The 25,842-nt window shown below is 41.2% G+C and overlaps 1 pseudogene across 1 annotated transcript; it reads left to right on the top strand.

Annotated features, from left to right (window-relative positions):
- The first annotated feature begins 258 nt into the window (after window positions 1–258).
- On the top strand, window positions 259–18,706 carry LOC309604654 (large ribosomal subunit protein uL6 pseudogene; annotated as a pseudogene). The gene has a single exon. The product of its transcript is annotated as a large ribosomal subunit protein uL6 pseudogene (transcript).
- Window positions 18,707–25,842: the final 7,136 nt, after the last annotated feature.

The raw sequence follows: 25,842 nt of genomic DNA, 5'->3' as shown, positions 1-25,842 counted from the left end.
AGAACAAGCATGGGCTTTAAAATAACATCTACCTGGTATAATATCTCAGCCCTACCATTTCCTGGTTGTGTAGAATCGAGCAAGTTACTTGGCCTCACTGGTCCTGTCTCCTCACTTATAAAATGGAGATTTAAGAATGCAAATGAAATTAAACTATTAAAAAAGGGAAGCCTCTAAAGCATCTAATGCATTTCCTGGTTCACATTAGGTGTACAGTGGACGTACACTCTTTTCCCCCTTGTCCCTTTCCCTCAAGGAGCAGGGGGAGCTGATATACCAGGGACAAAGGAGAAGAGAAAAACCTCGGACATCAAAAAGGTGATTGCTGTCTGGTAACTAACTGAAAAGCAGTGTGGGTCCAGGAACTGGATTTTCTTTTTTGCCCCTGGCATCTGCCCTACTACACTTGGGCCAATTGTAAGTGACTGTGAGACTGTGAGATCAGCTCTTCCAGTCGGTCTACAAGCTTTGCTGGCCAGGCTTCCCGAGAAGACAAGTGCCGCTTTGTGCCTGTTCCTCCCATTTTTAGAAAGATGACTAATCTGCTCTCTGTCTGAGAGAGAAACTCCTTGTAAATTGTCATCCTTCCCCAGATCTATGACTGTGTTGCAGGAGCCTGCAAGGTTCACAGGGTCCTGGCACTTCCTGAGGTGGCATTACCATGGGATTAAACTCCTGACCTGGAGTGGCTTTCTCCTGTGCATCTAGACAGAAGAGAGTCTTCACACCTGGAAGGAACACCTAGGGAATACTGGGGAAATGAGAAAAGCTAAAATCCACTCTGGTTAACCCTCCTTTCCCCTGAAAAATCCCCTTTATATGAAACATTAGTCAAAGGTTGTTGTTTTGTCTGGGTCATGGGGAAAATCACGTTATTCTAGAAAGGAAAGGAAGTGGCATTTCTTGGCAGCCAATTTTGAATTCTGCATTTCAAATCATTCAAAGAGCTTCTGCAGCTGGTGGAAGATAGAAACTTATTTGAAGGGAGGAATGAGAAACTCATCAAAGAATTACAACTCCTTGGGGTAATTTTGATTATAAATAGGACAGATGCTATCTGTCTAGCATGGTTCCTTCATTCATTTATTTGTTCATTCAGAAATATTATTAGGCGTGTCTGTTGTGAGGCCCTGTGTTAAGTACTCATGACACAAAGATGATAAGACACAAAGATGGGAGACATATATGTGAACAAATACTTAAAATCACGTGAGACAGGTTCAATAAAAAATGCATAAGTAAAGCAGTGAGACCTGGGAGGAAGCACTGTGGAAAGGCAGAGGGAAAGGAGTCAGGGAACGTCTCACAGAGTAAGACCTGAGCTTTGCTTTAAGGATGAGTAGGTCTCCTGGGATATCAGAGGGGAAGGGCATTCCAGGCAAAGGGAAGAGCAGGTGTTAAACCACATCATGTACACAGGGCGCTGCAATTACTGTTCTGTAATACTGGCATCCCAGACAGCAATGGGAAAGTGATGGGACTTTCCTGGTGGCGCAGTGGTTAAGAATCCGCCTGCCAATGCAGGGGACATGGGTTTGATCCCTGGTCCAGGAGGATCCCACATGCCACAGAGCAACTAAGCCCGTGCGCCACAACTACTGAGCCTGCATGCCACAACTACTGAATCCCAAGCACCTAGAGCCCGTGCTCCGCAACAAGAGAAGTCACCGCAATGAGAAGCCCATGCACCTCAACAAAGAGCAGCCCCCGCTCGCCACAACTAGAGAAAGCCCACACGCAGCAATGAAGACCCAATGCAGCCAATAAAATTAATAAATTTATTTTAAAAAAGTGGGAAAGTGCTAAGAAACGAGGTTGGAGAGGTAATGCAGGCTGCCATCATGAGAGGCATGGAAGGCCATATTGAGAACTTTGGACCTTATCCTGTGGGTTCCTGAAAACCACTGAAGGATGTTAAGTAGAAGAGAAAGATGATGTGCCCTATGATGCATTTTAGAGCTTAGGCTGGAATCAGGTAAGGATGAAGAATAGATCCTAAGGGATGAGTATAAAGAGTGTTACAATAATCCAGTAAAGGGGGCAATCAAGGTCCCCCATAAAGTGCAAAGGAGGGGATGAATTGTGGCACTTGGTGACCATTGGATCAGAAAGTAAAGGACCCCCATGTTTCAGGCTTGAGAAGCAGATTTGTGCAGGGAGATCACAAGTGGGTGTGGCCATGGGGAATGTAATCAGAGATGTTCTCAGCTCATCAGAGAGGTCTAGATGGACTCATAGGTTTGGGAGTCATCCAGCACAGCTTGGGAGTGGTTGAATCCTTAGGCATAATGTGATTGTTTCAGGGGTAATGTGCAGGGCAGAAGTTACAGATGGATAGCTCAAGGCCAAGTATACCAGTAGATGTTTTTGGTTTGGCTTGTGTAATACTTTTAAATAGATAAATTTATTAGCAACATTTAAACGTTGGGGGATATAACAAAGAAAGGAAATCTAAAATTCTGGCTTTTTTTAAAAATCAGAAGATCTGGCAACACTGGGACCACATTCTCACATAGCAAAAAATGGCCATAGTGGATCAGCCGCTGCCCATTTAAAAGGGGCACCCAGTTCACCACTGTCTCTCTGTCCTGATTCACTTACTTATATGGCCTGTTGGGCCCCAAGAAAGCCTGAGTTTGCAAAGAGAGGGCTAGACAACAGCAACAACAAAGGGCCCTGCAGCAGCAGAATGATGCCCTCCCCCAAAGAGATCCACATCCAAATCCCCGGAAGGTTGCGCACCAGCAGACCTTAAAATAGGGAGAGTATTACTGACTACTCAAGTGGGCCTAATATAATCACAAAAGTCTTTAAAGGTGGAAGCAGGAGACAGAAGAGGTCAGAGTGATGCAGTGTGAGAAGGACCCAGCCTCATGCCGCTGGCTTTGAAGATGCAGGAAGGGAAGAGCCCCTAAAAGTGGAAGAGGAAGGAAGGAGGAGAGTCAGAGAAAGAGATGTGACTACAGACACATGGTCAGAGCAATGAAATGTGAGAAAGACTCCACCAGCCATTACTGGCTTCGAAGACAGAGAAGGGCCATGAGCCACTAGAAGCTGGAAAAGGCAAGGAAATGGATCCTTCCCTAGAGTCTCCAGAAAGAAATGCAGCCCTGCTGAGACCCACATTGGACTTCTAACCTACAGAACTGTAAAATAATAAATTTGTGTTATTTCAAGACACTAAGTTTGAGGTTTCGACAGTCATAGAAAACTAATAAGTGGCTGATAGAAAAGAAGTAGCAGGCAAAGAGGCTGAGAAAAAGGGATAGGAGAGAACCAGAGGGAGTGCAGTTAGAGAATCAAGAAATGGCCCATTTTCAAGAAGGAGATACCATCAAATGACACCGAGATGTAAAGTCCAGTTCTGAAGGCAAAGGGTAAAATAGATACATGATGTCCAAACTTAGGGGCACATCAGAATCACTCAGGGGCATTGTTAGAAATCCTAGTTCCTAGGGTCCACCCCAGGCCACTGGTCTAGACTCTGATGTTAGGCCAAGTTTAGTCATCACGGAATGAGATGAGCTGGTGTTTTACCAGATTAAATGAGTATTTCATACTTGTTGACTTAATTCTTACTCTTAAGGCTCCATGTGGCCTTTAACAGAAGGAAACCTGTTTGAAATTTAATGTTACATTTTATTAAAGCTATTTATCTGCATGATTTTTGTCCCTATGTGGATAATAAACTCCTTACAGGCGGTAGATGATTGCCAAGTGTTTGCTAAATGGATAAATGAAAGAGATGGAGCCACTGTAGGACTCTGTTGTCTTCCAAAGCTAGCAGGATGAACAGAGAGCATTTACCTCTAAAGCCTCTATAAATTATTCATTTGTGCACGTTCACTTGTTATATGGATGAAGTCATAATTTTCGACTTAGATGCCTAGAATCCTCCACTATTGTTAGGTCATCAGAACAAGCCAGGATTAACCTTCATAGGGGTCCCTGGATCAGTGTGACAAGGCACTTTCTTTCATTGTCTCTTTCCTGAAATGGCCTTTGGTAATAGTACAATAACCCAAATAAAAAGAAATCTATCCCTAACCTAATCCTAGAGGTGGCACAAATATTCCCAGTTCAACACCTAAAGGGCTGACCTAGAAGACTGGCCTCTGAAAATGATTGGGCCGAGAGTGCCAGCCATGGGGGATGGCTGAGCCACAATGACCAGCCTCCACTTGGTGTAAGTCCAAAGGTCAAAATGTGACATCAGCGTAGGCCCCGGACACCCTGGATGACAGAGGCCTGATCTACTTTGACACCTGGGGCAAAATACAAAGGCCAAGGAGAAAGAGCTTGTGCTGCAGCAGTTCCAATGCAAGAACAGAATTCCAGATGCTCTGCTAAAGGAAGGCTAGAATTCAAGCATAACTTTCAGGCAAAGGGAAGAGCCGTGAGCTGAGATTCAGTGGGTGGGGGCTGGGATTCTGAGGGACATCCTGCCTCCTAGGAAGAAGGGGGATCAGTCAGCTGTGCAGACAGTAATGAGTTGCTGGTGGAGAGTCTGACTACGTGCTTTCATGTCACTGATGAGTGTGACATCGTTGAAATAGTTGGGACAGAAGCCAGGTTGCAGTGAGCTAAGAATATGTTTTTGAAAAGCTCAGATGAGATGGAAAAGTAGGTCAGGGTGCTAGAAAGAAATGCCATAAGGAAGGAAGATTTTTGTTCTGTTGTTATGTGCTTGGCTCTATTTTTAGGATTAAGGGGACTTGAACATATACAATGTCTGAGGAAGGGAGAGGCTTAAAACACAGGAAGGAAAATGATAAAGGAACAAAGATGGATGTGAGGTAAAGAGATGGGACCATCAACACTAGTTACAGGTAGTGTTAGTTAATAGATATTTATTGAGCACTTACTATGTGCCAGGCACTGTCGTAAGTGCTAGAGTGAACACAGACACAGATATAGTCCTTTCCTAGTGACATTAGGGTTTAGAAGAAAGGGTGTTTTCTTTCAGGCCTCTTTAGTTGGAAGTGCCAGTAACCCAACTTGCTTAAGAGAAAAAGAGAACTGACTAATTTATGTAACTGAAAAAAATCCAGGCATGGCTGCCTCTAAAGACTCAACAAAATGTTGCCGAGCATCTCCCTCTCCCTCTCTCTCCCTCCCAGTTCCAATTTTCTCAAGCAGTCTGGACCCATGTAGTAGCAAATATGGTGCCCTCATCTCCATCATTACGTGGCTCATGAGGCCAGTGGTTTCAGTAAAATAAACTACATCTCAATGGCTCTGCCAAGAGTCTCTGGACTGACTCTGAGGGGCTCAGGTTTCAGTTATGTGCTCATTCTGACCTATTTCTGTGGCCAGAAAGTTGGTGTGTTTTGATTGGCCCACAACTAGTCACATGTCCTCTCTGGAGCAGGAGTTGGGGTAGGGTCAATGCCAACTCAACCACATGGATTAAGAAAGGAAAAGGATCATTCCAAAAAGGCAATTGGGCTTCTTAGACAGAAGAAGGGACGTGGTTGAGGCAAAAAGAACAAGAGTTCACTACAGAAGGAGTGCCCTTGAATAGAAGAAAAGGCCTCCCATCTCTTCAGGCTGGAGGGGAAGAGGGAAGGATTGCTGCCAGGTGGACAACTTTGAAGATACAGGGTGAGAATGGGAAGGTCGGTACCTAGCACACTGGTTTTCCTGGAAAAGTGGAGGCCAGTGCATGTTCAGAGAGGGTGGGGGTAGAGGTAAGTTAGGAGACGTGTAGACAAGGGTTAAGGTTTGGAAGAGCAGCTGAGGGAAACAGGAGGAGGAGCTGTTCTGTGACAAAAGGATCGCTAATGGTTAGCAGATTTTGAAAACCATGAATTTGTCATGGCCCTAATCTGCACAGTTACACGATTTTCTCCACAGGCTCAGCCCTGAGTAATGATAGCCGTGGTCATCTGTGGAGAAATGCACAGCGAGGAGCCCAATCTTCCTACCCATTCTGGGACAATTTGGCCATCAGGCAGACACCCAGGAGCTGTATTCATACCAGGGCTCCTAAGCCCCCCGGGAGAAGTGGTGAAGAAGGACAGAGGATGGGCCTGTAGGACACTGACTCTTGGTGCTACAACCTTCCCACACCTCAGGAAACCAGCCACCAAGGACAGGGAACTCACTAGGTGGCATGAGAATACCCAGTACTTAGACCCTGGCTCCTTGGAGATGAAGAATGTGCAGCCTGCTCCTCTGGCTGGTACCTGGCAAACACTTCCCAGCCCCACCCCTGGTACTCTTCTCTACCTCTAAGCTGTTGAAGAATTAACTTTTTAAGCTTCCCCCGAATACCAGGCACTTTTAGTTTGATAGCCCATTTAGCCCTCTCATCATACTGATAAGATAGATATTATCACTCTAATTTTACAGAAGAGTATATTGAAGCTCAAGATGCTGATAAACTTGCCCAAGGTGAAACAACTGGCAGCTCTCTCCTAGCACAGCCGGGAGAGGGTCTGGGGTGTGGAAAGGCCATGTCTTTTTCAGTCACATGACTTCCTGTTTTCCATCACTGGGTATCCAAGAACACTGCTTCCTCCACTGGGACCCAAAGATTCCTAGAGGTCCTCAAATGTATTCTCAGGATCTGTGAGAATGTTTTCTGTCTTTAAAGAGCCTGTACTTTGCTTGAGTTTCAGAGACTTTGGCCTGGAGAACTGTGCTCGCTTGTGGGGAGGTACTTCTGAGTCCTGAGCGGGTTGGGCAGGAGCTTGAGGGGCAAGTACTAAGCTTGTCCTGGTGTGGGTCGCAAAACACCGGGGCCACCCTGGCTGACCACAGCAGTGTCTTTGCCAGGGATGTGTTAGAGAGGATGGCTGTGGCTTCCCAGCAAGTCAGGTGGAGGCATGCAAGCTGCCAAATGGAAAATGTCAAGGACAATAATGCTTACAGCAGAAAAATACTTGACTGACCTTCAGGGGCAAGGTGCTCAGTTTTAACACTCAAGGAGGCCCAGACTGTACTCAGGGTAAGTGTCACCCACTCCCATGCTTGTTCCCAGGACTAGGGGGACTTGGAAAAAGGACAGTTCAAAGGTTAGCACTGCATAGAACATTACATCTAAAAAGCACTTCCACTTAAAAAAAAAATCTTTTACTCCTTCCAAAAGCCCCTCCAAGGAGGTGCTCTATTAAGCCCATCTTATAGGGGAAGAAAGAGAAGTCAGTACGGCAGGTCACACAGCAAGATAGTAGTGGGGCAGAAATCAGTCCCAGGACCTTCCAAATCCAGGTCGGTTCCACTGAGCCCACTTGAAGCACCTTTCCCGGCAGTGCCAGAAGAGATCAGCATGGAGGTCAGTTGCTGTCTCGAGTTATCTAGTTAATATACTTTCATATCAATGTGCCATTTTCTCTTCCTGTAAACAGTCAGTGAATCAACAGATGTTTTACAAAGGAATATTCTTTGGTGGAAAGTTGTAAAATGGGACAAAGGTCTTTAATACTTCACGTTCAGTTGATGAGAAGTTTTCTCTGACTACCCACCAAGTGAGGTCCTCCCTTAAATAAAGTCAAATATGTCATTTGCTTTCATTGCCATGGTGAGCACAGGTAAGGCATATGGATTTTGGCTTTGGTAATACAAAGGAAGAAATGGGACTTTGGAAAGCACTATGTGTTAAACAGTGAATGCCCTTCATTTGGTCCTTCTCGCCATGCTTTGTTTTCTGGACTACGCCCCTCAGAACCGTCCATACCTGTCTAAAGCAGAGGCAGTGAACTGGCAGTACTCAGGCCAGAGCCACCTGGCTGATGGGATTTGACCTCCACAGTTTTTTCACAGTATTTTAAAAAATGTTTATCTGGTAACTACTATTTAACATTTGGTGAAGACCATTAAAAAAAATCAGATTTCTGACCCAACTCAAAAACCAACAAGCTGATTAGAAAATGGACAAAAGACTTGAATAGACATTTCTCCAAAGATATACAAATGGTCAATAAGCACATGAAAAGATGAACAATATAACTAATCATGAGGGAAATGCAAATCAAAGCTACAGTGAGATACCACTTTACAACCATTAGGATGGCTATTACCATTAAGAAAGGAAAAAAGAAGGAAGGAAGAAAGGGAGAGAGGGAGGTAGGGAGGGAGGAAGGAAGGAAGATAACAAGTATTTGTAGGATGTGGAGAAATTGAACCCTTGTGCATTGCTGGGGGGAATGTAAAATGGGATAGCCATTGAGGAAAATAGCATAGTAATTCCTCAAAAAAAAAAAATTAAAATAAAATTACCATACAATCCAGCAATTCCAATTCTGGGTATATACTGAAGAAAACTGAAAACAAAGACTTGAACAGATATTTGTACACCCATGTTCATAGAGTTTTATTTACAATAGTTAAAAGGCAGATGCAACCCAAATGTCCAATGAGGGATGAATGGTTTAACGAAATATGGTATATTTATGCTATGATAGTATTCAGCCTTTAAAAGGAAGGAAATTCTGACACATGCTACAACATGGATGAAACTTGAAGACATTATATTAAGAGAAATAAGCCAGTCACAAAATGACAAATATGTTATGACTCCACCCATATGAGTTATCTATAGCAGTGAATTCACAGAGGCAGAAAGTAGAATGGTGGTTGCCAGGGTCTGGGGGTGGGAGGAATGAGGAGTTAGTGTTTAATGGGTATGGAGTTTCCATTTGGGAAGATGAAAAATTTCTAAAGATGTATGGTGGTGACGATTGCACAATAATGTGAATGTACTTAATGCCACTGAACTTAAATGGTTATAGTGGTACCTACCTTTTATGTTATACATACTTTACCACAATAATAACATTTTTTCCTGAAAAAAAATAGAATAAGAATAGGCAGTGATATTGGGCCCACATCCTCTCGGTCAGCATATTCGTGACAATAAAGGAAGCATCTGAACAGGGGCTCATGTGAGCCCACATCCAAACAGTAGATTACTGTGCCAGCCAAGAAACCTACAGTGAAATTTCAAAAGGATTAAGATTAAAAGGACCGATGCAGTCAAAGAGGATATAAATGACAAACCTTGGGGACTCCAGGTGTTATTTCTGGGAATGTGAGTTTCTTTCTCAAGGCTCACAGGATTGGTGACTGCCCAGGTAAGCATTCATTGTCTGGATCACATTGTACTGTCAGATCTCTGTATCCACAGGTTCCACATCCACAAATTCAACCACGGAAACAATACGTATTTTTTTAATTCCAGAAAGTTTCAGAAGGTGAAACTTGAATTTGCAACACTCTAGCAACTATTTACATAGCATTTACAGAGGCGTTGGTGGTATCGTGATTAGCGTAACTGCCTTCCATAGCATTTATATTGTATTTACAACTACTTACACAGCATTTGCATTGTATTAGGTATTATAAGTAATTTAGAGTTGATTTAAAGTATACAAGAGGATTGTGTAGGCTATATGCAAATACTATGCTATTTTATATAAGGGATTTGAGTATCCTCAGATTTTGGCATCTGCAGGGGGTCTTAGAACCAATCCCTCACAGATACCAGGGACCACTGTATATATATAGGTCTCATCTCAGGCAGGACCCCATCATATTTTCTGAGCAGGGAAGACTCTTCTGCATGTGGGTGTTTTTCCTGGGCCTGGTTGGTCAGGTGGAAGACCACTTATAGCACACAGTATGTCTCAGCTGGGACCCAGGTAGCTTGGAGATTTACAAATCCCTCCAGCCAGGGCAAAAAACCCAGGAACACCGTTTTCAGTTCCACATGTAAGAATCTTGGAAATCACCACACAGTGCTAACAAGTAAAAAGCTGAACAGACTGAAAAACAAGCATTGCTTCTTGGATTCATAAGAGAGCTCCCTTTACACAGGGCAAACCACTGCCCCTAATATTGGAGAGACAGGCAAATGCAGGAAGTCACAGCTTACCTGAGCAGAGATTCTTGAGCAGAAACTACTGTGGGAACCAGTGCCAGGGTAGGAAAACCTGAACTGTAATTAATCAATTAAAGAAGGCTCAATGTGGACAAGTCTAAGAGTTAAAAACTACAGGGGACCCAGTCTTAGGGAGAGTCCCAAACTTTTGTGAGTTTTACCTCCAAGAACTTGACCAGTTTCTCACAGCAAATATCTAAGAAAAATCCCCTCAGTCTTCCAGCAGGGGAGGGGGAAAAGGAACCATTTTGAAATAGGTCAGAGCATCAACACACAGCTGTTCTTAATAAGGCCTGCCCCCAGGGGAAACTAGTTAACCAGAGGTAATCTGCTGAGGTATTATCAGAGCCTAACTGGCCTGGAAGGGAAATACCCAACTCCATCCCATCCTGTCCCACCTAAGCGGGGAGAAAAATACATGTGAATTTCAAAGTCCAGAGGCATAGGCTCACCAAGAGACTGAGTCCTAAAAACAGGACTATAGAACTCTCCATCTCTTCCCACACCTCACTGCCACATTACTAAAGGCCTATATACAGAAGTTTATTTTACCAGGTACATCATGTCCAGTTACCAAGAAAAAATTACAAGGTATACTACATAGAAGAAAAAAAAACCCCTCACGTTTTTTAAGAGACAGATCACACATCAGAACCAGACATGTGTCCCAGAAGTTGAATAATGTCTTAGGGCTCCCCAAAATACTGAGCTGCTTTATTTACCTAGCAAATATCAAAAGAAATTAGGATGGAACCTGTTTTCCTGCTAACATTGCTGGTGTTGGAATTATCACACCAGGAATTTAAAACAACTATGATTAATATGCTAAGGGATCTAGTGGATAAAGTAGACAGCATGCAAGAACAAATGGGCAATGTAAACAGAGATGGAAATCCTTAGAAAAAAACCAAAATGAAAAGCTTGAGGTCAAAAACAGTAAAACAGAAATGGAGAATGCCTTTGATGGGCTTGTTAGTAGATTGGATACAGCTGAATAAAGAATCTCTGTGCTTGATACAGCAATAGAAACTTCCAAAAGTTAAAAAGAACAAATAAAAAAAAAACAGAAGTGAATATCCAAGGACTGTGGGACAACTACAGAAGGGGTAACATATGTGCAATAGTAATACCAGAAGAAGAAACTAAGAAAGAAACAGAAGAACTAATTGAAACAATAATTACTAAGAATTTCCCAAGTTAATGTCAGACACCAAACCACATATCCAGGAAACTCAGAGAACACCAAGCAGGATAAATGAAAACAAAAACAAAAACTAAAATAAAAACAAACAAAAAAAACCCCTCCACCTAGGCATATCATTTTCAAACAACAGAAAATCAAAGAAATAATCCTGAAAGAAGCTGGGGGTGGGGAGGGGTGGGGGGAAAAACTTACTTATAGAGAAACAAAGATTAGAATTATATTCAACTTCTCAGAAATCATGAAAGAAAGAAGAGAGTGGGATGAAATAGTGAAGATGTTGAAAGAAAAAACCTACCACATTAGAATTCTGTACCCTGCAAAATTGTCCTTCAAAACTGAAGCAGGAATAAAGATTTTCTCAGGCAAACAAAAATTGAAGGAATGTGTTGCTAGTAGACCTGCCTTGCAAGAAATGTTAAAAAAAAGTTCTTTAGAGAGAAGAAAAATGATATGGGTCAGGAACTCGGATCTACATAAAGAAAGGAAGTGCATCAAAGAAGGAATAGTGAAGGTAAAATTTGTTTTGGTTTTTCTTAATTCTTTTGACAGATGTTTGTTCAAAATAACGAAAGCAACGATGTATGTGATTAGGTATGCTTATGTATATATCTTTAATATGTGCGTGTGTGTATATATATGCTTATGTATGTTTATATATAAGTAAAATGAACAACAGAAATGACACAAGAAAAGGGAGGGAGAAATCAGGATTATTTTGTTATTATAAGGTACTTGCACAACCCAGGAATTAATATAGACCCAGACTTTACACCGTTTGTGAGAATTAACTAAAAATACATCATAGACTTAAATGTAAAACGCAAAGCTATAAAACTCCTAGAAGATATCACAGAAGAAAATCTAGATGACCTTGGGTAAAGTGATGACTTTTAGATACAGATCAAAAGCATCATCCATGAAAGAAATAATTAGTAAGCTGGACTTCATTAAAATTAAAACCTTTGTTCTGCAAAAGACAATGTCAAGAGGGGGCAGAGTCAACATGGCGTACTAGGAGGACATGGAATTTGCGTCTCCTCACAACTAGGGTACCTACCAGGCACCTGTGGGGGGCCACGGACACCTAAGGGGACGGGAGGAACCCCCAGCAACCGGCTTGCGGGATCTTGGTTCCCAGGCTAGAGGTCAGGCCCGAGCTCCTGTGGTGGGAGCTCTGAGTCCAAACCGCTGGACTAACAGAGAACCTCAGACCCCAGGGAATATCAATCAGAGTGAGGCCTCCTGCAGGTCCTCATCTCAGCACCAAGACCCACCTCTATCCAACGGCCTGCAACTCCAGTGATGGACGTCTCAGGCCAAACAACAAGTAAGACAGGAATACAACACCACCCAGCAAAAAAAAAAAAAAAAAAAAAGAAACGACAAAAAAATTTGTTACAGACAAAGGAGCAATGTCAAAACCTACAAGACCAAATAAATGAAGAATGAAACAAGCAACCTACCTGAAAAAGAATTCAGAGTAATGATACTAAAGATGATCCAAAATCTCGAGAACAGAATGGAGAAAACACGAGAAACTTTAACAAGGATCTAGAAGAAATAAAGAGCAAACAAACAGTGATGAATAACACAATTACTGAAATTAAAAATATTCTAAAAGGAATAAATAACAGAATAACTGAGGAAGAAGAACGGATAGGTGAGCTGGAAGATAAAATGGTGGAAATAACTACCAGAAAGCAGAATAAAGAACAAAGAATGAAAAGAATTGAGGACAGTCTCAGAGACCTCTGGGACAACATTAAATGCACCAACATTCAAATTATAGAGGTCCCAGAAAAGGAAGAGAAAGAGAAAGGGTCTGACAAAATATTTGAAGAGATTATAGTCAAAAACTTCCCAATATGGGAAAGGAAATAGTCAGTCAAGACCAGGAAGCACAAAGAGTACCATACAGGATAAACCCAAAGAGAAACATGCCGAGACACATATTAGTCAAACTATCAACAATTAAATACAAAGAAAAAATATTAAAAGCAGCAAAGGAAGAGCAACACTTAACATACAAGGGAATCCCCATAAGGTTAACAGTTGATCTTTCAGCAGAAACTCTGCAAGCCAGAAGGGAGTGGCAGGACATATTTAAAGTGATGAAAGGGAAAAACCTAGAACCAAGATTACTCTAACCAGCAAGGATGTCATTCAGATTTGACAGAGAAATTAAAACCTTTATAGATAAGCAAAAGTTAAGAGAATTCAGCACCACCAAACCAGCTTACAACAAATGCTAAAGGAACTTCTCTAGGCAGGAAACACAAGAGAAGGAAAAGACCTGCATAACAAACCCAAAATGATTAAGAAAATGGTAATAGGAACATACATATGGATAATTACCTTAAATGTAAATGGATTAAATGCTCCAACCAAAAGACATAGACTGGCTGAATGGGTACAAAAACAAGACCCATATATATGCTGTCTATAAGAGACCCACTTCAGACCTAGGGACACATAAAAACTGAAAGTGAGGGGATGGAAAAAGATATTCCATGCAAATGGAAATCAAAAGAAAGCTGGAATAGCAATTCTCTTATCAGACAAAATAGACTTTAAAATAAAGACTATTACAAGAGACAAACAAGGACACTACATAAGGTCAAGTGATCAATCCAAGAGGAAGATATAACAATTATAAATATTTATGCACCCAACATAGGAGCACCTCAATACATAAGGCAAATGCTAACAGCCAAAAAAGGGGAAATCGACAGTAACACAATAATAGTAGGGCACTTTAACACCCCACTTTCACCAATGGACAGATCATCCAAAATGAAAATAAATAAGGAAACACAAGCTTTAAATGACACATTAAACAAGATGAACTTAATTAATATTTATAAGACATTCCATCCAAAAACAACAGAATACACTTTCTTCTCAAGTGCTCATGGAACATTCTCCAGGATAGATCATATCTTGGATCACAAATCAGGCTTTGGTAAATTTAAGAAAATAGAAATTATATCAAGTATCCTTTCTGAACACAACACTATGAGACTAGATATCAATTACAGGGAAAAAATGTAAAAAATACAAACACATGGCGGCTAAACAATATTCTACTAAATAACCAAGAGATCACCGAAGACATCAAAAAATACCTAGAAACAAATGACAAAGAAAAACACGATGACACAAAACCTATGGGATTAAGCAAAAGCAGTTTGAAGAGGGAAGTTTATAGCAATACAATCCTACCTCAAGAAGCAAGAAACATCGCAAATAAACAACCTAACCTTACACTTAAAGCAATTAGAGAAAGAAGAACAAAAAAACACCAAAGTTAGCAGAAGGAAAGAAATCATAAAGATCAGATCAGAAATAAATGAAAAACAAATGAAAGAAACAATAGCAAAGATCAATAAAACTAAAAGCTGGTTCTTTGAGAAATACACAAAATTGATAAACCACTAGCCAGACTCACCAAGAAAAAAAGGGAGAAGACTCAAATCAACAGAATTAGAAATAAAAAAGAAGTAACAACTGACACTGCAGAAATACAAAGGATCATGAGAGATTACTACAAGCAACTATATGCCAATAAAATGGACAACCTGGAAGAAATGGACAAATTCTTAGAAAAGCACAACCTTCCAAGACTGAACCAGGAAGAAATAGAAAATATAAACAGACCAATCACAAGTACTGAAATTGAAACTGTGATTAAAACTCTTCCAACAAACAAAAGCCCAGGACCAGATGTCTTCACAGGCGAATTCTATCAAACATTTAGAGAAGAGCTAACACCTATCCTTCTCAAACTCTTCCAAAATATTGCAGAGGGAGGAACACTCCCAAACTCATTCTACGAGCCACCATCACCCTGATACCAAAACCAGACAAAGATGTCACAAAAAAGAAAACTACAGGCCAATATCACTGATGAACATAGATGCAAAAATCCTCAATAAAATACCAGCAAACAGACTCAAACAGCACATTAAAAGGATCATATACCATGACCAAATGGGGTTCATCCCAGGAGTTCAAGGATTCTTCAATACATGCAAATCAAACAATGTGATACACCATATTAACAAACTGAAGGATTAAAACCATACGATCATCTCAATAGATGCAGAAAAAGCTTTTGACAAAATTCAACACCCATTTATGATAAAAACTCTCCAGAAAGTGGGCATAGAGGGAACCAACCTCAACATAATAAAGGCCATATATGAAAAACCCACAGCCAATATCATTCTCAATAGTGAAAAACTGAAACCATTTCCTCTAAGATCAGGAACAAGACAAGGTTGCCCACTCTCACCACTATTATTCAACATAGTTTTGGAAGTTTTAGCCATGGCAATCAGAGAAGAAAAAGAAATAAAAGGAATCCAAATCGGAAAAGAAGAAGTAAAACTGTCACTGTTTGCAGAAGATATGATACTGTACATAGAGAATCCTAAAGATGCTACCAGTAAACTACTAGAGCTAATCAATGAATTTGGTAGAGTAGGAGGATACAAAATTAATGCACAGAAATCTCTTGCATTCCTATACACTAATGATGAAAAATCTGAAAGAGAAATTAAGGAAACAATCCCACTTACCACTGCAACAAAAAAGAATAAAATACCTAGGAATAAACCTACCGAAGGAGACAAAAGACCTGTATGCAGAAAACTATAAGACACTGATGAAAGAAATTAAAGATGATACAAACAGATGGAGAGATATACTATGTTCTTGGATGGGAAGAATCAATATTGTGAAAATGACTATACTACCCAAAGCAATCTACTGATTCAATGCAATCCCTATCAAACTACCAATGGCATTTTTCACAGAACTAGAACAAAAAAATTTCACAATTTTTATGGAAACACAAAAGACCCCAAATAGCAAAAGCAATCTTGAGAAAGAAAAACGGAGCTGGAGGAATCAGGCTCCCTGACTTCAGACTATATTACAAAGCTACGGTAATCAAGACAGTTTGGTACTGGCACAAAAACAGAAATATAGATCAATGGAACAGGATAGAAAGCTCAGAGATAAACCCACACACCTATGGTCACCTTATCTTTGATAAAGGAGGCAAGAGTATATAATGGAGAAAAGACAGCCTCATCAATAAGTGGTACTAGGAAAACTGGACAGCTACATGTAAAAGAATGCAATTAGAACACTCCCTAACACCATACACAAAAATAAACTCAAAATGGATTAAAGACCTAATAAGGCCAGACACTATCAATCTCTTAGAGGAAAACATAGGCAGAACACTCTATGACATAAATCACAGCAAGATCTTTTTTGACCCACCTCCTAGAGAAATGGAAATAAAAACAAAAATAAACAAATGGGACCTAATGAAACTTAAAACCTTTTGCACAGCAAAGGAAACCATAAAAAAGATGAAAAGACAACCCTCAGAATGGGAGAAAATATTTGCAAATGAAGCAACTGACAAAGGATTAATCTCCAAAATCTACAAGCAGCTCATGCAGCTCAATATCAAAAAAACAAACAACCCAATCCAAAAATGGGCCGAAGACCTAAATGACATTTTTCCAAAGAAGATACACAGATTGCCAACAAACACATGAAAGGATGCTCAACATCACTAATCATTAGAGAAATGCAAATCAAAACTACAATGAGGTATCACCTCACACCAGTCAGAATGGCCATCATCAAAAAATCTAGAAACAATAAATGCTGGAGAGGGTGTGGAGAAAAAGGAACCCTCTTGCACTGTTGGTGGGAATGTAAATTGGTATAGCCACTATGGAGAACAGTATGGAGGTTCCTTGAAAAACTAAAAATAGAACTACCATAAGACCCAGCAATCCCACTACTGGGCACATACTCTGAGAAAACCATAATTCAAAAAGATTCATGGGGCTTCCCTGGTGGCGCAGTGGTTGAGAGTCTGCCTGCCGGTGCAGGGGACACGGGTTCGAGCCCTGGTCTGGGAGGATTCCACATGCCGCAGAGCAACTGGGCTCGTGAGCCACAATTACTGAGCCTGCGCGTCTGGAGCCTGTGCTCCGCAACGGGAGAGGCTGCAATGGTGAGAGGCCCGTGCACCACGATGAAGAGTGGCCCCCGCTTGCCACAACTAGAGAGGGCCCTCGTGCAGAAGCGAAGACCCAACACAGCCATAAGTAAATAAATTAAAAAAAAAAAAAAGATTCATGCACCGCAATGTTCGTTGCAGCTCTATTTACAATAGCCACGACATGGAAGCAACCTAAGTGTCCATCGACGGTTGAATGGATAAAGATGTGGCACATATATACAATGGAATATTACTCAGCCATAAAAAGAAATGAAATTGAGTTATTTGTAGTGAGGTGGATGGACCTAGAGTCTGTCATACAGAGTGAAGTAAGTCAGAAAGAGAAAAACAAATACTGTATGCTAACACATATATATGGAATCTAAAAAAAAAAAAATGGTTCTGATGAACCTAGGGGCAGGACAGGAAATAAAGACATAGACGAAGAGAATGGACTTGAGGACATGGGGAGGGGGAATGGTAAGCTGGGACGAAGTGAAAGAGTAGCATTGACATATGTACACTACCAAATGTAAAATAGATAGCTAGTGGGAAGCAGCTACATAGCAGAGGGAGATCAGGTCAGTGCTTTGTGACCACCTAGAGGGGTGGGATAAGGAGGGTGGGAGGGAGACGCAAGAGGGAGGGGATATGGGGATATACGTATGCATATAGCTGATTCACTTTGTTATACAGCAGAAAATAACTCAATACTGTGAAGCAATTATACTCCAATAAAGATGTTTAAAAACAAAACAACAAAAAAAGACAATGTCAAGAGAATGAGAAGACAACCCAGAGACTGGGAGCATGTCTTGCAAAAGACACATCTGATAAAGTATGTTATCCAAAATATACAAAGAACTCTTAAAACCCAACAATAAGGAAATGAACAAACCAATAAAAACTGGGCCAAAGACCTAACGAGACTCACCAAATAAGATATACAGATGGCAAATAAACATATGAAGTCTTTGTCACGTCTACTGCAAGAATGAAGACCATTCTCAGCAATCAGGCTGTCCACATTCTAGAAAATATTGACATTACTCTGAAAGAACACACAGTTATTATGAAGGGCCCCAGAGGAATCCTGCAGAAGGATTTCAGTCACATCAAAGTAGAACTGTTTCCTTGGAAAGAAAAGAAGAGGCTCCAGGCTGACAAATGTTGGGGAAATAGAAAGGGACTGGTACCTCTAGCACTATCTGTAGTCACGTACAGTGCATGACCAAGAGTGTCACCCTGGGCTTTCATCACAAGATGAGGCTGTGTATGCTCACTTCCCCGTCAATGCTGTTATTCAGGAGAATGAGTCTCTTGTTGAAATCCAAAATTCCTTGGGTGAAAAATAGATCCACAAAGTTTGGATGAGGCCAGGAGCTGCTTGCTCCGTATCTCAAGCCCAGAAAGATGCGTTAATTCTTGAAGGAAACAGCAGTGAACTTAAATCAAATTTAGCTGCTTTGTTTCAGCAAGCCACAACAGTTAAAAACAAGGGTATCAGAAAATTTCTGGGTAGTATCTATGTCTCTGAAAAAGGAACAGCTCAGCAGGCTGCTGAATAAGTTTTAAGATGTCCAGCAATTGTGCACCCTGGTATTTACCCAAAGAAACTGAAAACTTATGTCCACACAAAAACCTGCATATGGATGTTTACGGCAGCTTTTCTCGTAACTGTCCAAACTTGGAAACAACCAAGATGTTGTTTCGGTAGGTGAATGGATAAATAAACTGAAGTACATCCAGACAATGGAATATTATTCAGCACTGAAAAGAAATGAGCTATCAAGCCATGAAAAGACACAGAGGAAACTTAAATGCATATCACTAAGTAAAAGACGCCAATCTGAGAAGGATACATACTCTATGATTCCAACTATATGACATTCTGGAATAGAAAAACTATGGATATGGTACTTGCCAGGGGTTAGTGAAAAGAGAGGGATTAATAGGTGGATCACAGACGATCTTTAGGGCAGTGAAAACACTGTATGATACATGCCATTATACATTTGTCTGAACCTGTAGACCGTACAACACCAAGAGGGAACCCTAATGGAAACTATGGACTTTGAGTGATTATGATGTGTCAATGCAGATTTACCAATTTCAACAAATGTAGCCCTCTGGTGGGAGATGTTGATGATGCAGGGAGGCTATGCATGTGTGGGGGAAGGAAGGTATATGGAAAATCTCTGTACCTCCCTCTCAATTTTGCTATGAACCCAAAACTACTCTAAAAAAAATAGTCTTTAAAGAAACCCAGGAGCTGGCTGAGGTCTCCCTGATACACTGAGGTGGGCCTCACAGCGGCAGGGCCAGCAGCCCACTGCAGCAGCGCCCCCTGGGGCCATACTGTGGGAGTGACCCTGGACTGAGTAGGAGAGGTACCAAGATGGTGTTTGAAACAAGCACCAGATCAAAGAACAGATCTGAGAAAACAGACAGAGGATATGGAAGAAGGAAGAAGAAGGAAGCCCATCAGTTGGAATAGAACCACTAAATTGGAAGAACTAACAAGATGACAAATTGAGGGGAAAAGATAAGAGTTAAATTAGAGTCAGAGTGAGGTGCCCGGGCTTCTATGGCTGGTTCCATTTGTACCTCAGAAGCACAGAGCCCCAGCCTGAGTACTCCTGTCACATATGGGTATGGGGTACTTGCTCTCCCTAGAGACAGCTACATGTGTCCCTGAGAAGGGGGAGAATACCAAACATATCGGATGCCACCAGAAATACATTTATGGAATTTCAGTTCTCTGGAAACCTCTCAGACAATGTCCATTTCAGTAGTATGATAAAATGACTTCTTCAACAGGCACAGTTTATAAAAGTAGAATTAGAAAGACAATTATAGAAAACTCTGACAGTTGTGCAAACAGAAAATTGTTACTAAGGGCTTACACAGTCAGCATTTGCTAACGTCCTGATCTTATGTCCAGTAGGCACTGTATTGTCAGGTTTCTGTGATCATGGCAGATGGAAGAGTTTCAAACTAACGGCTTAATTTGTCCATGGACTGACATCCTCCTGGCCTTGAACCGATTTCCCATGACTGACTTAGTAATATAATTTGTGGTAATAATGTGTTAACGTGTCATATAAATCTTCATATATTCAGCACTGACTTTATTATTGTGGGCCTCCTGGGGTGTGGATTCATTTCCTGTTAGGCAGCCTTTACATAGTTTTTGCTTTCCTTAGCCCATTTGTGCGAAGCTGTGCCTTTTTACTATGTTCGTACAAAGAAGTGTATGGATAGGCACCTAAGCGCCATATTAATTGTTAACCCAGACCGGAGAAGTTACATAATTTTATTTCTTTTATTTAATATACATTTCATTGTACAGAAAATAAAAGTTAGAAGGAAAAAGCATTATGTGTTAAATTAATTAGAAAGAAAACTCAGTTAAGTTTTAAGTTTTAATTAAATTAATTTTACTTAAGTGCTAATATTTTGAAACCCAAAACTAGAACCAGAAATTCTGTTAAGGCGTATGGGCTATACACAATGGGGAGAGTTGTGTCCCAGAAGTTGAATAATGACTTAGGGCTCCCCCAAATACTGAGCTGCTTTATTTACCTAACTAACAAATATCAAAAGAAAATAGGATGGAACCTGTTTTCCTGCTAACATTGATGATTGCTAGATAAATACAGAAAGGTCTGACATACGGTCAGGTATCGATAAAGGCAAGGGCATGAGTCCTAATTGAACAGCTATTGTGTGCTAGGATTTCACCAGGTTCTGGGGGTACTGGGGTGAGGAAGGGGTCAGGTTAGGGAGACGGGAAAAGCAGTTCTCTTATGTCCAAAGTTGTCTAGGCACTTCCATGGCTGAGTTCTCTGAATTCATCACGCACTACCCCACTTCCCTAGTTTCAATAAGCCTGTTGCTTGGGAACTCACATAAAATGTGAAGTGGGAGCATTGCAAAGCAACCTGTCATAACCCACCATGCCCTGTTTTATTACCTTTATGGTATTTCAAGGTGAAAGCCTGTATTCAGCCTTGTCTTTTGCTTTCTCGGGGAAATTCCAGACGGTTGCAGAGAAGCTATGAAGCTTCTCTTGCCAGTTGGTGGGACCTTGTGCTCTCACACTCTGATCTGCAGGAAGCAGGTCCAGAGGTCGGCTCTTCTCTACGACAGGGATTAGTCTAGGAGCCATTTACGAAGCTGGGCATGACCGCCAGTCCCTTTATCTCCTCTTAAGTTCCACAGTACAACCTTAGATATGGAACCTCTTTTTCTTTCTTTTTTTTTTTTTTTAAATTTGAGTTTTACATAAAGAAATAGCTTGGAAGCTATTTCCAGACCAATTTATTTGCTGTTATGGGAACCCTCTTTAAGGAAAAGACATAATCTGTCTGACATCCTTCATCCACCCACTCCCCTTTCTCTTTCCTAATGAAAAATGTGCTGTGGTGAAATTCCCTCTGCATCAATCTTAGGCTCCAAAGGCCATCTGGCTAACGCAGGACACTGTACTTTCTTGTGACAAGAAAATGAACATTTTCTTGTGAACGAAAGTAATTCCTCACATTTTTTCAGATATAGCAAGAAACTGGAAGAGAATCCTAGGAAAGAGTTAGCAAACATTGCCAATAGGCCAAAGTCTCTTCATATTTAACAGGAAGAGGGTGTTTGACCTTTTCTCCACACCACTGCGTATGTGAATTTCTGACCTTGCCCCTACATTTCTTACTTGCTGTCTCTTGTATGGCAGGTGGTAAATCATCACTCCGCCGAACCCCAGCTCTGCTGGAAAGTGTCTCTGACTCTAGAAAGCACACTGTAGGTGACTGTTCAATTAAAGGCACAGGGTCTGCAGTCAAAAGATCTGCATTTGGGACCTGTGTCCATCACGTACTCACTATATAACTTCGAGTGATGTTATTTACACTAGCGAAGCCTGATTCCTCATCTGAAAAACGGGATAATAGTAGTACTTACTTCAGTTTCCTCATCTATTAAAAGGAAATAATAACATTGCGTATCTCCCTGGGTTAGTGTGAAGATGAAATAGAGGACACAAGGTGCATAGCACGGAGTGTGGTATACAGCAGGCTTTCAAAAAATGGTAGTTACAAGGATGATGACAGTGAGAGGATGGCACTGAGAAAATGACCTGCAGTTTAGGTCAGGACATACCAACACCGAGTGAGAAGAGCTCTCCTCCGGCCAGAGTGCAGTTTCTCTTGAAAAACACCTGAAAGGCCTTGCTGTAGTTAGGCTAAACTAAGTTTATTCCGCTCTAACTACCCATCAGTTGTCTTTATACCTGTATGTCCCACAGGCAGCTCAGATTCAATGTATTTAAATTTAGGCATCTTAACTCTTTTTGACTCTCATGTCAACCATGTCCTTCTTTCTGTAGTATTTTAATGTTACCCATGCATCCTGCAAACCAGCAGCCTGAGAGTCACCCTGAGACCTTCCCCAACCTTCCGCCTCCCTAATCTTTCACCTCCTGAATATGCCCTGAATCCATCATTCTCGGACCTTCCATATCATCACTGCCTATTCAAAGCCTCTCCTCTCCTCTCCCCTCTCTCCTGCACTACTGCAATAACCTCTTAGCCGCTCCTACTCTCTAATCTCTTTGCTCTCTGTTCCACCCTCCATACATCCTTACCACACACGTGATCATTCTAAAAAGCAATTTGATCGGTGTCACTTCTCTGACTAAGCCCCTGCAATAGCTCCCTACCAATCAAAGGATTATCTCCAAACTCCTGGCCAAGTGTACAGGTCTTCCATGCTCTAACCCTCCCTTCCCACGCCAACCTCATCCCTGCCAATCTTTCATGATTGTCGAACATTCCAACAGTGAGAAACTCTTATAATCTCAAGAATAGTGTAGGATCCAGACTCCGAGATAGTCCCCAATGATCCCCACCTCCTGGTGTTCACGACCTTGTGTAGTCTTCTCCCACTTTGTACCAGAGTTGGTCTGGGTGACCAATAGAATGGCAGAATGATAATAACCTAATCACTCCTGAGATTAGGTTATAATGACAAAGGCTTCTATCTTGGACTGTCTTTCTCTTGGATTACTTGCCCTATGGAAAGCCAGTTGCCATGTCGTGTGAGTAACACTATAGAGAGGCCATGGTGAGGAACTGAAACCTCCTGCTGAGTCACGTGAGTGAGCTTGGAGACTGCTTCTCCAGCCCCTTCAGATGACCGCAGTCCCAGCCAACACTTGAGAGCAACCTCATGACACACCATAAGGCAGGACCATCCAGTTAAGACTCTCCCAGATTCATGACCCTCAGAAACTATGTGAGATCTCAGATACTTACTATTGTAAGCTGCTAAGTTTCAGAGTAATTTGTTATTCAGCAATAGATAATTAATACAAAAATCATCTTCATTTAAACCTCCTTTCTCTTGTACATTCCTTTATACATGATATATACCATCCATCCATTGCCACCATGCAAGCCTCAGCTAAAAAGTCGCTCACTCTATAAAGCTGTCCCACTCCTCCTCCACACCCTGTCTGCACTGTCATTTGTGTTTACACAGCATCTGGTACTTAACTCCACTGTGACCCTTGTCACATTGTCCTCTGTGATGGACTGAATAATAGTCCCCCCATGATGTCAATGTCTTAATCTCCAGCACCTATAAATGTTACCTTATATGGCAAGAGGGACTTTGCACATGTGATTAAGTTAAGGATCTTGAGATGGGGGGTTTTCCTGGATTATCTGGATTTCCTGGGTTACCTGGATATCATCATAGAGACCCATATAAGAGGGACCCAAGAGGGGTCAGAGTGAGGAGAAAAGGTGATGTGACCATGGAAGCAGACACTGATGTGCTCTGAAGATGGCAGAAGGGGCCACAAGCCAGGAAGACAGGCAGCCACTAAAACCTAGAAAAGGCAAGAAGGCAGATACTTCTCTAGAGCTTCCAGAAGGATGTGGCCTCCTGGCACCTGAGTTTAGCCAAATAAGATCCATTTTGGATTTCTGATCTCCAGAACAGTAACAGAAGAAATGCGTATTATTTTAAGCCACTAAATTTGTGGTCATTTGTTACAGCAGCTATAGAAAACTAACACATCCTGTATTTCTTTATTTATCCTGCCCTCCGCCCCCCTGCCCCATACACAGTAGACTGTTAACTGCTTGAAGATCGTGTCACATTTATCTGTCCCCAGGACCTAAAATAATGTCTGGCACATATCAATAAATATGTGTTGGCTAGTCAAATAAATGAACTAGTCTAAACTCTTCAGGTTACAACTTGAATATTTCACTATACAGTCGCCCCTCAGCGGGGCATTGGTTGCAGGACCCTCACAGATACCAAAATCCTCAGATCCTCAAGTCCCTTATATAAAATGGTGCAGTATAGTCGCCCTCTGTATCCACGGGTTCCTCATCTGCAGATACAGAGGACCAACTATATAATCAAAGGTAATGACTTCCTTCAAGCAATTTTTTTTTTCCTGGAAAAATGTCACTGGTTTTCATAGATCCAGATAGAAATATAATTCCTGTCTAGAAAAAAAATCTCAAAACTCTCTTATTCTTTTGCTCCAAAAGAATGTCAGAGGTCATCTCCTGGGTGTAATAACTGAGACAGAATATATTTCTGGAGTAGATCCTTTTCTTCTTAAGTGTGAGTCCTAAAAGAGGCATGAAATTGTGGGCAGAGTCCAATGGAGTAACACAAACGTAAGTAAAGGGCTGAGATCTGGGTGGTGGCATCTGCATTTCTGGTCATTAGCATTTGATATACAGAGAGTGCCTCTACTCTGCCCTTAACTCTCCGTGAGACCCTGAAAAAGCCACTTATTCTCAGTTTCTTCACCTGTATAATTAAGTGGTTGATTAAAACTCATTCAGTATTTCATTTAACAAATATTTGTTGAGCACCTACTATGTTCCAAGCATAGTTCTCAATGCTAGGAGCACAGATTTAAACAAGATTCCCTGCCCTCATGGATTCTATGGAAGAAAATAAATTAGGGAAGGGGCTCAGTGAATACAGGAGTGGAGGTGGATGAGGAATTTAATTTCAGCAGGGTGGTCAGAGAAAGCTTCATTGGAAAGGTGAAGTTTGAATAAAGTCCAGAGAAAGTTAAAGAACAAATCATCCAAATAATCGGAGGGAAAGCTTTCTAGGAGTAAAAACAGCAAGTACAAAGGCCCTGAGGCAGGAGGGTGCATGGTATGTTTCTATGTTCAAAGACTAGCAAGGAAGCCAGTGTGGCTGGATTGCAGTGAGCAAGAACTGGAGTGAGCAGGAGACAAGATGAGGAAAGGTTTTAGGGAGGGACCAGATAATGTAGACTAGTGCTGTCTGATATAAATTATAAATATAATTCAAGCCAGAAATGTGAGCTACGTATGTCATTTTAAGTTTTCTCTTAGCCACACGAAAAAAGTAAAAAGAAACTTGTGAAATTATTTTTAATAATGTATTTTATATATCAAATATATTCAAAATATTATAATTTCAATATATAATGCATGCACCCCAATGTTCACAGCAGCATTATTACAATAGCAAAGATATGGAAGCAAGCTATCAACAGATGAATGGATAAAGAAGATGCGTGACATATATAGAATGTGACAATGGAATATTACTCAGCCATATAAAAGAATGAAATTCTGCCATTTGCAACAAATTGTTGCCATTTGCAACAACATGGATGGACCTACAGGGAATTATGTTAGTGAAATAAGTCAGAAAGAGAAA

The sequence above is a fragment of the Balaenoptera borealis genome (genome assembly GCF_965194805.1).
Source record: "Balaenoptera borealis genome assembly, chromosome: 1".
Classification (NCBI taxonomy): Eukaryota; Metazoa; Chordata; class Mammalia; order Artiodactyla; family Balaenopteridae; genus Balaenoptera; species Balaenoptera borealis.
Note: the sequence above shows the minus strand (reverse complement) of the source record. Positions and strands in the feature narration are given on the sequence as shown.